The sequence below is a fragment of the Neovison vison genome, chromosome 7, assembly GCF_020171115.1.
Source record: "Neovison vison isolate M4711 chromosome 7, ASM_NN_V1, whole genome shotgun sequence".
NCBI lineage: Eukaryota > Metazoa > Chordata > Mammalia > Carnivora > Mustelidae > Neogale > Neogale vison.
In genome coordinates, this window is record NC_058097.1 from 148708147 (window position 1) to 148718843 (window position 10697).

Genomic DNA, 10697 nt, shown 5'->3' on the forward strand with positions numbered 1-10697 from the left:
CAGACCAGGCAATTGACAGTGCCCATCTAGGGACGTGGGCACTGACAGAGGTGACCTGTGGCCGGACATCCTGCCACCCCTCTAAGACTGGACCCTAGCAACCTGCGTTCTAAGCCTTCGTCTTCTTCCACCCCTACCCCAACCCTCCCCACCATGTGCACGGGTCTACACACAGATGGCTATCCCCTCCTAATCCCAGCCACCTGTGAGGAGGAGAGCACGAATGGGGGGAGAACAAGGAGGGAAGGTTTCTCTAAGACTCTCTCCCTCTCTAAGTCCTGGGAGCCAGAGCTTGGACAGAGACACTATTAACACAAAATTTGCAAACATGTCTTCTAAAAATAGCTCTGGCTGGCAAGGCCCACCTGGCACTGGCTGCACCTTTGCGGCTTTTGGCCTGCTCTCCTCAGAGCACCGCCTCAGTCTGTCAGCAAGCATGTCACTCTGCCCTCCCCAACCCATCGTGAAGGTGGCTGCGGCTCTGGGTCCAGTCCTAGGGAGAGAGACCCAGAGAGAAGATGAGGCCTGTCCCAATCTAAATGGGGTGGGACGTGGAAGGTCCCACCCACGTGGAAGGCAGAGGAGGAAGACAGTCTTACCTAAGGTGGGTGGGGGAGACAGTACTGCCCATAGTTAGATTCCCCCAACTGGGGATGGGGGTGGTAGGGTACATACGCACAAAAGGCCAAAGAAGCATTTAAACTCTTATGAGTAAAGATAGCCCCATCAGAGTAAAAAATACCAAGAAGAAGAAAGGAAACACAAGGGGAGAAGGGCAGGGCCAGGGGAGTGGTCCTATGGTCACCTTGAATCCAGACTGGTGAGTACGTGGTTACCCCCAGCAAAGCCTCAGGACTAGAGCACCAAGAACCTACCTGAGAACTCCTCTTATCCAACCCTTTGACTGAGCAAATGAGGAGGCTGAGGCCTGGCCTGGTGACATGACTTGTTCTGGATTCCTCAGCAAGTCAGTGGCAAGACTGGGCTGAAACTTGGGTCTACTGACCTCCTGCCCTTTTCAGAGGCCTGCCTTTCTGCTGGCTGATGGAATGACTGTCATTAATAATGAGGCTCAAAATGCTCCTTTTCCATTACTGGTTTATTTAGAAAAGATTTTCTGAGTACCTCTTTTGTGCCAGACGCTGGGTATGCAATGGTAAACTGGACAGGCAGGCCCTGATTTTTGGTAACCTCTATTCCAGCCTAATGGCAAAAACTGCTCAGGTATGCACAGAACTCTGCTGCGTTCAGGGTGCTTTCACGTAAACTCACAAAACAACACATATTGTGTTCTCCAGGCTGTAGTTGAGGAAACTGAGGCTCAGGCGGTAATAACTTTCCTGAGGTCACCCAGTAGATTTGGGACTGGAGCTTCCCTATGTTGCCTCAGGAGGCCTTGGATTCTTTCTAAATCAGTGGGGATGGCTTGAAGGAGGCCAGCCACTCACTCCTGGAAACCTCCTCTTCTGGATGCCCCCATGGATGAGAGCTAAGAGGGCACCAGGAGGCCCCATGACCAGAATCACCACATTACCCTGCTGTGTTTTGTTTCTGAAGAGACTCAGTGGCATCCCCTGGAACCCCCTGGAACACATGACATAGGTAGATCCTGGCCCTATGGGTATGGGAAGTGGCATCCCCTGGAACACATGACATAGGTAGATCCTGGAGGGTATGGGAAGGCTGGCTACTCCCTACTGGGTAGCTTCTACCCTGTTCTCCATAGCTCTCCCCATGGATGCATCGAGGGGCATACAAATGCTTATTCCTGGAATGGGAAGGTAAGGCCAGAGCTGTCATCTTCCTGGCCTTCACACAGGCCCCATTCAGGTTTCATAGCGGGGAGGGGTCATGATGCTCAGCAGATGTGAAGACACGTGACCTCCTTCCAAGGAGTCTGGCTGTGCTGGATCACTCACAACAGCCCCTGGGCATTGTGCCCCTACGATCTAAATCCCCAAGCTCACCCTGGGTATGGACCTAGCTACCATTTCTTCCTCTTTTGATGCCCCAGTGACTTCTACTCTGCAGTGGGCTCATTCCAGATGAGTTTATCTGGGGCCTGCCCATTCACTCCAGCCATTTCCCCCACACCCACAGTGCTGCCTCACCACATCTACATCTTTCCACTTGCTGCCCAGAACTTTCCATGATGCAATGCTTGCCTGAGTCCCCATTTATCACACACCTTGTGCACTGACAGGGCTCTGACCATGGGCCCAGGGAAAAACTGGCTGTTCCATTCTGCCCACAGACTCTGAGATCCATCTGCAAAAGAGAGGCATCCCCTGCCTCAGAGAGCTGCTACCTGCACAGTGCCTTCTGATGAAAATGGCCACTTTGGACCCATAACTTGCCAGTCTTGAATTATATGCCCCTTCCATCCTAGCCACACTTAAGACAAAGGCACCCAACTCTAGGTTAGACCTAAGGGAGACTAATTGCCCTAAGAGGTGGCCTGGCTCAGGAATACTGCCCCCAAGGGGGACTCCATGGTCAGTAGAGGCAAACCCAATCTGAAGGCACTAAGGATATTCACAGCCCTACCTTCTCTGCCCAACATTTCCTTCTGGTGAAACAATTATGTTACCCCACCCCCCTTCAAAGACTCACTGCTGGGCAAGTGTTTGCACTGGGGAGGCCACCGATGAGACTAGAGGTAGGAAGAGCACCAGCTCACGGCTTCCCTGGAGCCCTGAGGTGGCCTCTGGAAAGAGTCTGTCTATGAGGTGATCAGCTCACCAGTGGTGAATAGCTCAGTCTGTCTGAATGCTCCCTCCAGGGGTCTGGCTTGGGCCCCATCATGGCAATGAATGGATGAAAGTGGAGGAGGACGGGACTTGTGGAGTGACCTTGGTGTCTGAGCCCTTCCCAGTTCCAGGCCATGCATTTCTCCTCTGGCCCGCCCCCGCACCCCAGAGAAGGACTCCTAAGATGGCCTGAGAGAGAGCCTGTGGTCCCTGCAACCAAAATGCTTGTTGATGTAATTGATTTTGTTTTGTGGGGGCTTACGTGGGAGGCCCAGAGGGTGGGCAGAAAAGAGTACAGATGAGCAGAAGGCTGAGTCATGGGACTAGGAGGGCCTGAGCTGGGAGCTGGGGATGCGCCTGGAGAGGGCTCCGGAAGGCCTGCCAGGCCAGCAGACGTGCAGTTTAGACCCTGACATCAAAATCCTCTTGCCATCTCCCATCTCCCCACAATACCTCAGTGGATCGCTATACCTTGCAACCCAAGCAGCCCAGACTTAACCACCAGACTTCAGCAGAAACCCTGGGGCTGGAAGTGAAAAGCCCAACCCTGCCATTAACGGCCAGGTGACCCAGATTAAGTCACTCGCTCTCTCCCAAACTCAGTTTTCCCATCTGGAAATTGGGGAGACCAATCCCAGTTTCTCCAAATCCTCCCACAAGACATGAGGTTGGCAGGGGGCAGGCGTTGTGTGAATACAATGAGATCACAAATTGGAAACCACACCGAGACGTGGCATCCAATTACACGTGATTCATCGTTTATGACCTCACCCGCGTGAAAACACCAAATGGCAAATCCTCGCCTTCTTCCCTCACTCAGGTTAGCAGATGATTCAGTCATTTGGTCAATAGATACAGAAAAAGCCCCACTTGGGTGCCTGGTACCATTCGGGTCTTGAGAGGCGTGCGCGCGCGCGCGAGCGCACGCACACGACCCTGGCGTAGCCCTCCAAGGGCTCACAGTCTGTCTAGAAGGTGAGGTCCACACAAAACCTAATCACCCTTTTGGGGAGCCCTCTCTGCCCACACTGGGCAGTGTGTTCCATACATGATGTCTCATTGAACAGCTCACCCCATCAGGTGGGTGGTATGAACCTCTGTCCACAAAAGGGGAACCTGAGATTCAGGGCCGCTGCAGGGGAGGCTGGTCCAAGTCCAAATCATCAGGGGAGGGGAGGCATTGGCACTGTGGTCCTGACAGTCTCCCTGGCTGCCTGGGGGCTGCTGAGAGGGGTCTGTGAGCAGGGGAAGGTGTTGCCTATGGTCACTCCCTGAAGCCTGTTCTGGCCTGGCCCAGGGCTGGGTCCTGGCATCTGTGACAGAATTTTGAGCTTTTACTGAAAAACACATGGTCTGGCCAGAACTGTGTGTCAACCTCCCAGGGTACCCACCCCTACCCTGGCACATGTGACTCCCTCACCAGTAAGAACTGCAGCAGCTCCTGGGTGTGTGTGCAGCTAGCTCCCCAGAAAGACTGGGAGCTCTTTGGCCGGTTACAGAGAACAAATCCCCCTCACCTTTGACCCTCTGTGGGGTCAAGCTCCCGGATCCAAGAGATTGGGTGCAGCTCAGGGTCTTGCCTAGTATATCTGCAGGAGTCACACAGCTGCCATTTACTGTGGTTAAATGTGTGTGCCAAACGCTGTGCTGGGTCCTTGCCCCACACTGTCTTCAATCTGCACGTGAAATGCTCTTGCAGTCCAGTTGTACAGATGAGGAAATGGAGGCTTACAGAAGTTTAGGGACTTGCCCAAGATCACACTACTAACTAGTAAATGACAGAGCCAGGCCTCGATCTTGTCACCTGACTCTGTAAGTCCAACAGCAGCCTTTTGGGTAAAGATCAAATTTTCCCTCTGGCATTTAAAACTTTGAGCAGGATGACCTCAAAACCATCAACAAGAAGGGTCCCCCCCTCATTGTCCCCATACAGGCCTGCTCCTTCCCCCTCAACACCTGTTCATACCCATCACCCCCCAGAGCCCTCCCCTTTCCAAGGACGTAAAGATGGGGAGGGGTGGAGACTGAGGAGAGTTAGGAGGAGAGGGAAGGGAGCAAGGAAGGGAGGGAAGGGACCAAAAACAAGAAAGATGGGACACACAGACACAGGAAAAGAGGCCAGCATCTCCTCAGGACCCAGTGGGTTTCTTTCTCCCCTTCTGCATGTCCCTCTCTCAGGCAGACAGACAGTCAGTACCATCAGTTGACTGAGTGCCACAGACTAAATGTCATACCCTGGGCAAAGAGCACAGTCCCTCGGAACCCCTCCCCGCCTCACCCCTCACTAGAAGGAGTGGGCTCAGGAGGCCTCACCAGTTCCCACGCTCTGCCCCTGAATGGCTGTTGTGGGGCCATCACCCATCCTGCTCATGCTCCTGCCAGGGACGCTCTCTCGCAGTGGCACTGACCAACGCTCCCGTCACCCACACAACACACAGGTCTCTGGAAGCGGGAAGGGGTCCAGCCTTGTGGGTGCGCTGCTGTGGGAAGGGTCTCAAGAGCAGTGGAATGGGAGGTGGGCCCCCGGGTTCTGGTTCCACTCTGTCGTCCACTCTGCCTAGTGATGTCGGGCAGACCAGCTCTCTTCTCCGCCTGTCTCCTCAGCTGCGGGTGGGGGTGGGGGTGCCTAGTCTCTAAGCACACTTCCAGTCCTGGCAATGAAGGAGGTAGCGGCTGCAGAGGAATTCCAGGCATGGACAGGGGATGCTGGGGGGCAGGCCTTACAGTCCTTGGGCAGCAGGGCCTCTGGCACTGGCTGCTCTCTTCCCCGGGGCAGCTGCTGGGCCTGGCTGAGTAACACAGAGAGGAGGGCCAGGGGCCTCGATGAGGAGAGGTGCCCCACAGGGGAAATGGGGGTGACAAGGGAAGAGACGGACAGGAGAAGACTGAGTGGGAGAAAAGGGAGAGGTGGAGGCAGAGAGGGAGGTTGGAGAACACGCTGGTCCTACTGGTGGGGAAGGCTGTGGGAGAAGGGCCAAGTCAGGTCCCCAGCTGCACATCCAGGGCAGGAAGCACCAAGGGTGGAGTGCAGGTGGGGCCGGAGCAAAGGTCGTTGCTATTTTTCATAAGAAAAAACTGGGGACGCTCCAAGTGTGGGAGCGTTAGGAGCCCCTTGATGTCTCTCCTGAACTCTTCTGGTACAAGACTGTAAAAGCACACTGACATCTACAAAGTTCAAGCGATATGCACCCAGGAAAGTCTGGAAGGACCTCTTGTCAGGGAGGGAGGGAACAATGGGGAAAAGGTATGCCAGGCACCAATTACATAGGCAACCACATATTAAACCAGAGAGTAGGTACACAGGTGTTGATAATATTATTCCTATTCTGTTCCTTATTTGACATAGTTTATTAAGAAAAAAATCCCCAGGGGCACGTGGGTGGCTCAGTGGGTTAAGGCCTCTGCCTTTAGCTCGGGTCATGGTCTCAGGGTCCTGGGACGGAGGATCGAGCTATCTGCTCAGCACAGAGCCTGCTGCCACCTCTCTGCGCATCTCTCTGCCTACTTGTGATCTCTGTCTCTGTCAAATAAATAAATAAAATCTTAAAAAAAAAAAAAATCCCTGAGATGCCTGGGTGGTTAAACATCTGCCTTTGGCTCGGGTCATGATCCATCGGGCCTCAAACTGGGCTCCCTGCTCTGCAGGAAGCCTGTTTCTCACTCTCCCACTCCTCCTGTTTGTGTTCCCTCTCTCACTGTGTCTTTCTCTCTGTCCAATAAATAAATAAAATTTTTTAAAAAAAAGAAAGAAAGAAAAGAAAAAAAGAAAAAACTCCCTATAGAGGAACTTGCCAAAAGTCTCCAAGGTGGTTCTTTGGGAAGATGAAATTATCTCAATCGTTACTATCTTCTTTTCAGTTCTGGTACTTTCCAAATGTTCTACATGGAGCAGATATGTAAAAAAAATACTAAACCCTCTAAAATGAACTCTTCCTGCTATGATCATAGTTTTAGTCTTTTTTAAAAAAAATATTTTATTTATTTATTTGACAGACAGAAATCAGAAGTAGGCAGAGAGGCAGACAGAGAGAGGGTGGGGGGGGGGAAGCAGGCTCCCTGCTGACAGCCTTTCCCTCTGCTTCTCCCCCTGCTGTGCTCTCTCTCTTTCTCTGTCAAATAAATAAATAAAATCTTAAAAAAATTTTTTTTAAAAATCTGGATCCTAGTCTCAGCTCTGTCAGTAGCTATGTGACACTGTGCAAGTTCCTCCCCTTCACGATGCCTCAGTTTCCTCATCTGCAAAATGGTAAGCCTGGATTTCCTATTCCAATAGTCTATGACTAGGGTAACCATAAAAACCAGAATGTTTTGGGGAGAGAAAAGGGCACTACCAGTAATCATTTTAGGATGACAGCTTTAAGGTAGGACAATCCCTGGCACACTGGGAAGTCTGGTCACTCCACCCTTAACAGATCCACTATCTTCTTGCCCATCAGTAGGGTAGGCAAAACAATGCTCCCCCTCCCAAAGATGGCCACTTCCTAACCCCTGGGAACCCAAGGATATGTTAGATCACATAGCAAAAGGAATTAAGGTTGTAGATCAACTGACCTTGAGATGGGTCATCTGGATGGTCTGGGTGAGCCCTCTAATAAAGAGGGAAGGGAGGGGCACCTGCATGGCTCAGTGGGTTAAAGCCTCTGCCTTTGGCTCAGGTCATGATCCTGGGTTCCTGCGATCGAGCCCCGAATCGGGCTCTCTGCTGGGCAGGGAGCCTGGTTCCCTTCCTCTCTCTCTGCCTGCCTCTCTTCCTACTTGTGATCTCTGTCTGTCAAATAAATAAATAAAATCTTTAAAAAAAAAAAAAAAAGAGGGAAGGGAAAGAGGAAGTGCCAGGATGATACAATGTAAGAATGGCTTGACCAGCCATTGCTCGCTCTGAAGAAGGATCCAAGCAATCCGGACAGCCTCAAGATGCTTGAAACAATAAGAAAATGGATTTTCCCCTAGAGCCTCCAGAAAGGGATACAGACATGCTGATACCTTGATTTTAGCCCAGTGAGACCCATTTTGAACTTTTGATATCCAGAACTGTGAGACAATAAGTGAGTCGCTCTTAGCCACCAAGTTCATGGTGATCTGTTACAGCAGCAATAGGAAACTAATACACCTAGTATGGCTCAGTGGGTCCCTCTGCTGGCTGTTCCTTGAATGCTGTCCTTGGAGCATAAGAAAACTAATTGAAGCCCAGGGAGAGCTGGATTCTAGTCCCTGCTCTGTTATTAACTCATCCTGGGCCCTTTAACAGATCAGTTAACTCCTCTGGGGCCTCGGTTTTCTCTGTAAAGTGGGAGATCCCAACCCCCATGTCATCTATCTTTGTGGCGGCAGGTGGGGGTGGGGGAGGCCATCCCACATTCAGTGACTTATTCTATGCTCTGCCCTGTCTTGCGGCACCAAGATGAACCAGACCTAGTCCCAACCCCATCCCTGCTCTTGAGATGGGTAAAGAGACAGACGTGACAGTGTGACGAACGTTGAGAACAATGTAATAAAGAGAGATTATTAGGAGTGAACACTGAGAACCACATCGGCCCACCTGCTCGGAGTGGGGGTGGGAGGACAGTGAGGGCAGGCTTCCTAAAAAAGATGATGCCAGAGCTGTTCTTAAAGGATGAGGAGGAGAAGCTAGGCAAAGCTGCAGAGGGTAGGGAAAAGGGAAGAAAGAACAATCTGGACAGAGAAAACAACAGAGAAGCAAGCGCCTGGAGATGTAAATCAGCACGGCATGGGGGAACAGAGGTATGAGCAACTTGTTGGTGTTGACCTGGAAAGCCTAAGTGTAAATACGATGCTACGAGGGATGGTTAAGTGGAATGACGGGGGAAGGCATGACGTGAGCACAAGGTTGTGTTATCAGTCTGTGTGTCCCCCAGACCGGTGCTGGGTCAGGAGACGATCTGTAACGTATAATTCCTCTTGACCTGGCTTGAGTGATCTCTTCTGGTTCTCATCCTCACATTCCCCCCAGGCATGGGCCAAAGGCCTGGCAGCTGCCCCAGCCTACTGGGTCAGAGGGGAGGGGCGGGGGGGAGAAATAGGGCCGTGCAAAATTACAGTCACTGAAAGAGGCCGGCGTGACCTCAGGAGCTGGGTTTCATCATTCTGAAATCATGTTCCGGGCCTTAGTCAGAGGCAAAGAGGTGGGGAGGAGAGGGTGGGAAAGCAGAGCGGGCAGCAGCAGGTTTGGGCAAGGTGCCAGGGCTGAAGGAGAAAGCAGCTGGAACCATTGAGGGCCGGGGGTGGGGAGGCGGGGGGCGGGACGGTGAGACTCCATCTTGGCTTGTATCCACCATGCTGTGTGACCTCAGGTCAGATTCTTGCCCATGCTGGGTCTCTCTGGGCAGGATAGATCTTTGGTGCTATTCCCAAGGTCTGGCCCCACTGGAGCCTCCTTGTGGAGGTAAGCAGGATGGGTAAGAAGGAGCCTGTACTAGGCCTGTCGGGGATTGGGGGAAGGCTCAATGAAATCAGGGAGTGGGTCTAATCCAATATGCCTAGTGTTCTTATACGAGGCAATCAGGACACAGACATAGAGGAGAGACCATGTAAAGCCACACCAAGAAGGTGGCCATGTACAAGCCAAAGAGATGCCTCAAAAGAAACCAACCCTGCCAACACTTTGATCCTGGAGTTCTACCCCCCAGATTTGTGAGAAAACACATTTCTGTTGTTGGAGCTATTCAGTCTGGCATACTTAGAAATGGTAGCCCTAGCAAACTCAGATAGTCAGCCTCGCCCAGGATCTACAGCTTAAAGCACTGGACAAGGATACAGAAGGCAAACGAGAAGCACATCTGGGTAGTGTGAGCTAGGTAACCCAAAGCTCAGAGACATCTCTATAGGTTTGGCCCTGATGGAAGCGGGTTAGCTCCCTCTGTTTCACGAAGGCATGGCTCTGAGGGAAATGTGGGTGCTACTCACCTCTTTAAAGACCCTATCTCCAAACACAATCACATTCTGAGGTACTGAGGGGTAGGACTTCAACACATGAATTTTGAGGGGGACACAATTCAGCCTCTAACGCTGGGCTTTGGAATTGCTAGTGGAGCTTTTCTAAATACAGATGTCTGGGCCTGTCTCCAGAGATTCTGAGTGGAAACTCCACGAAGGTGGCCCAGGGTCTTTGCCCCTTGCTGTATGCCTACTGCCTAGAACCGTGTGAAGCACGTTGTATATGCACAAAAATATTTGTGGAATGAAAGGATGATTTAATAAACTTGGGATGGGGCCCACGTGTTTGTCTTGTACAAAGTTCCATAGCTGCTTCTGATTCATCTAGGAGTGAAAGCCCCTGAGAGATGACTGGGCTTCATCTGTCCTGTTGCTGATGGGGAGACTAAGGTTCCGTCAGGGAGTGATCGCTTTGGCAGCACACATTCTAAGATTGGAACGATACAGAGAAGATTAGCATGGGCCCTGCCCAAGGATGACATGCTAAGGTTCAGTAAGGAAAAGAAATACCAGGCCTGGCACTCCATAAAGAATATGGGCTCACTGGTGGGCTGCCCCAGCACCTCTCCAGAGTGCCCAGGACATGAGGGAAAAGGGACGGCTGGACCTGATACTGCCTTTTGTACCTGTTTATCTAGCTATTCATATATATTCTTTATAGTATCCTTTATAATAAACTCATCAGCAGAAATCTTCCTCCGAGTTCTGTGAGCTGCTCTACCCAAATTAATTGAACCCAAGGAAGGGGTTGTGGGAACCTCCAATTTAGAACCAATTGGCCAGAAGCACAGGTGAGGGCAGTCTTGTGGGATGGAACCCTTCACCCATGGGCTCTGATGCTATCTCCAGATAGGCAGCATCAGAACTGACCTAATGGCTTGTTGGTGTTGGAAAATATACACTGGACCTGCCTTCAGCCCCCTTCACATACGGCCCCTGGCAACCCCCAGCCTCACCCATACTCACCCCTGCCCAGCCTATGGTTTAAACCAC

The 10697-nt window shown here is 51.7% G+C and overlaps 1 non-coding gene across 1 annotated transcript; it reads left to right on the plus strand.

Annotated features, from left to right (window-relative positions):
* The first annotated feature begins 10107 nt into the window (after positions 1-10107).
* LOC122914807 lies at positions 10108-10215 on the plus strand. Its single transcript, XR_006385881.1, has one exon. It is a non-coding gene; the product is annotated as a U6 spliceosomal RNA (small nuclear RNA).
* Positions 10216-10697: the final 482 nt, after the last annotated feature.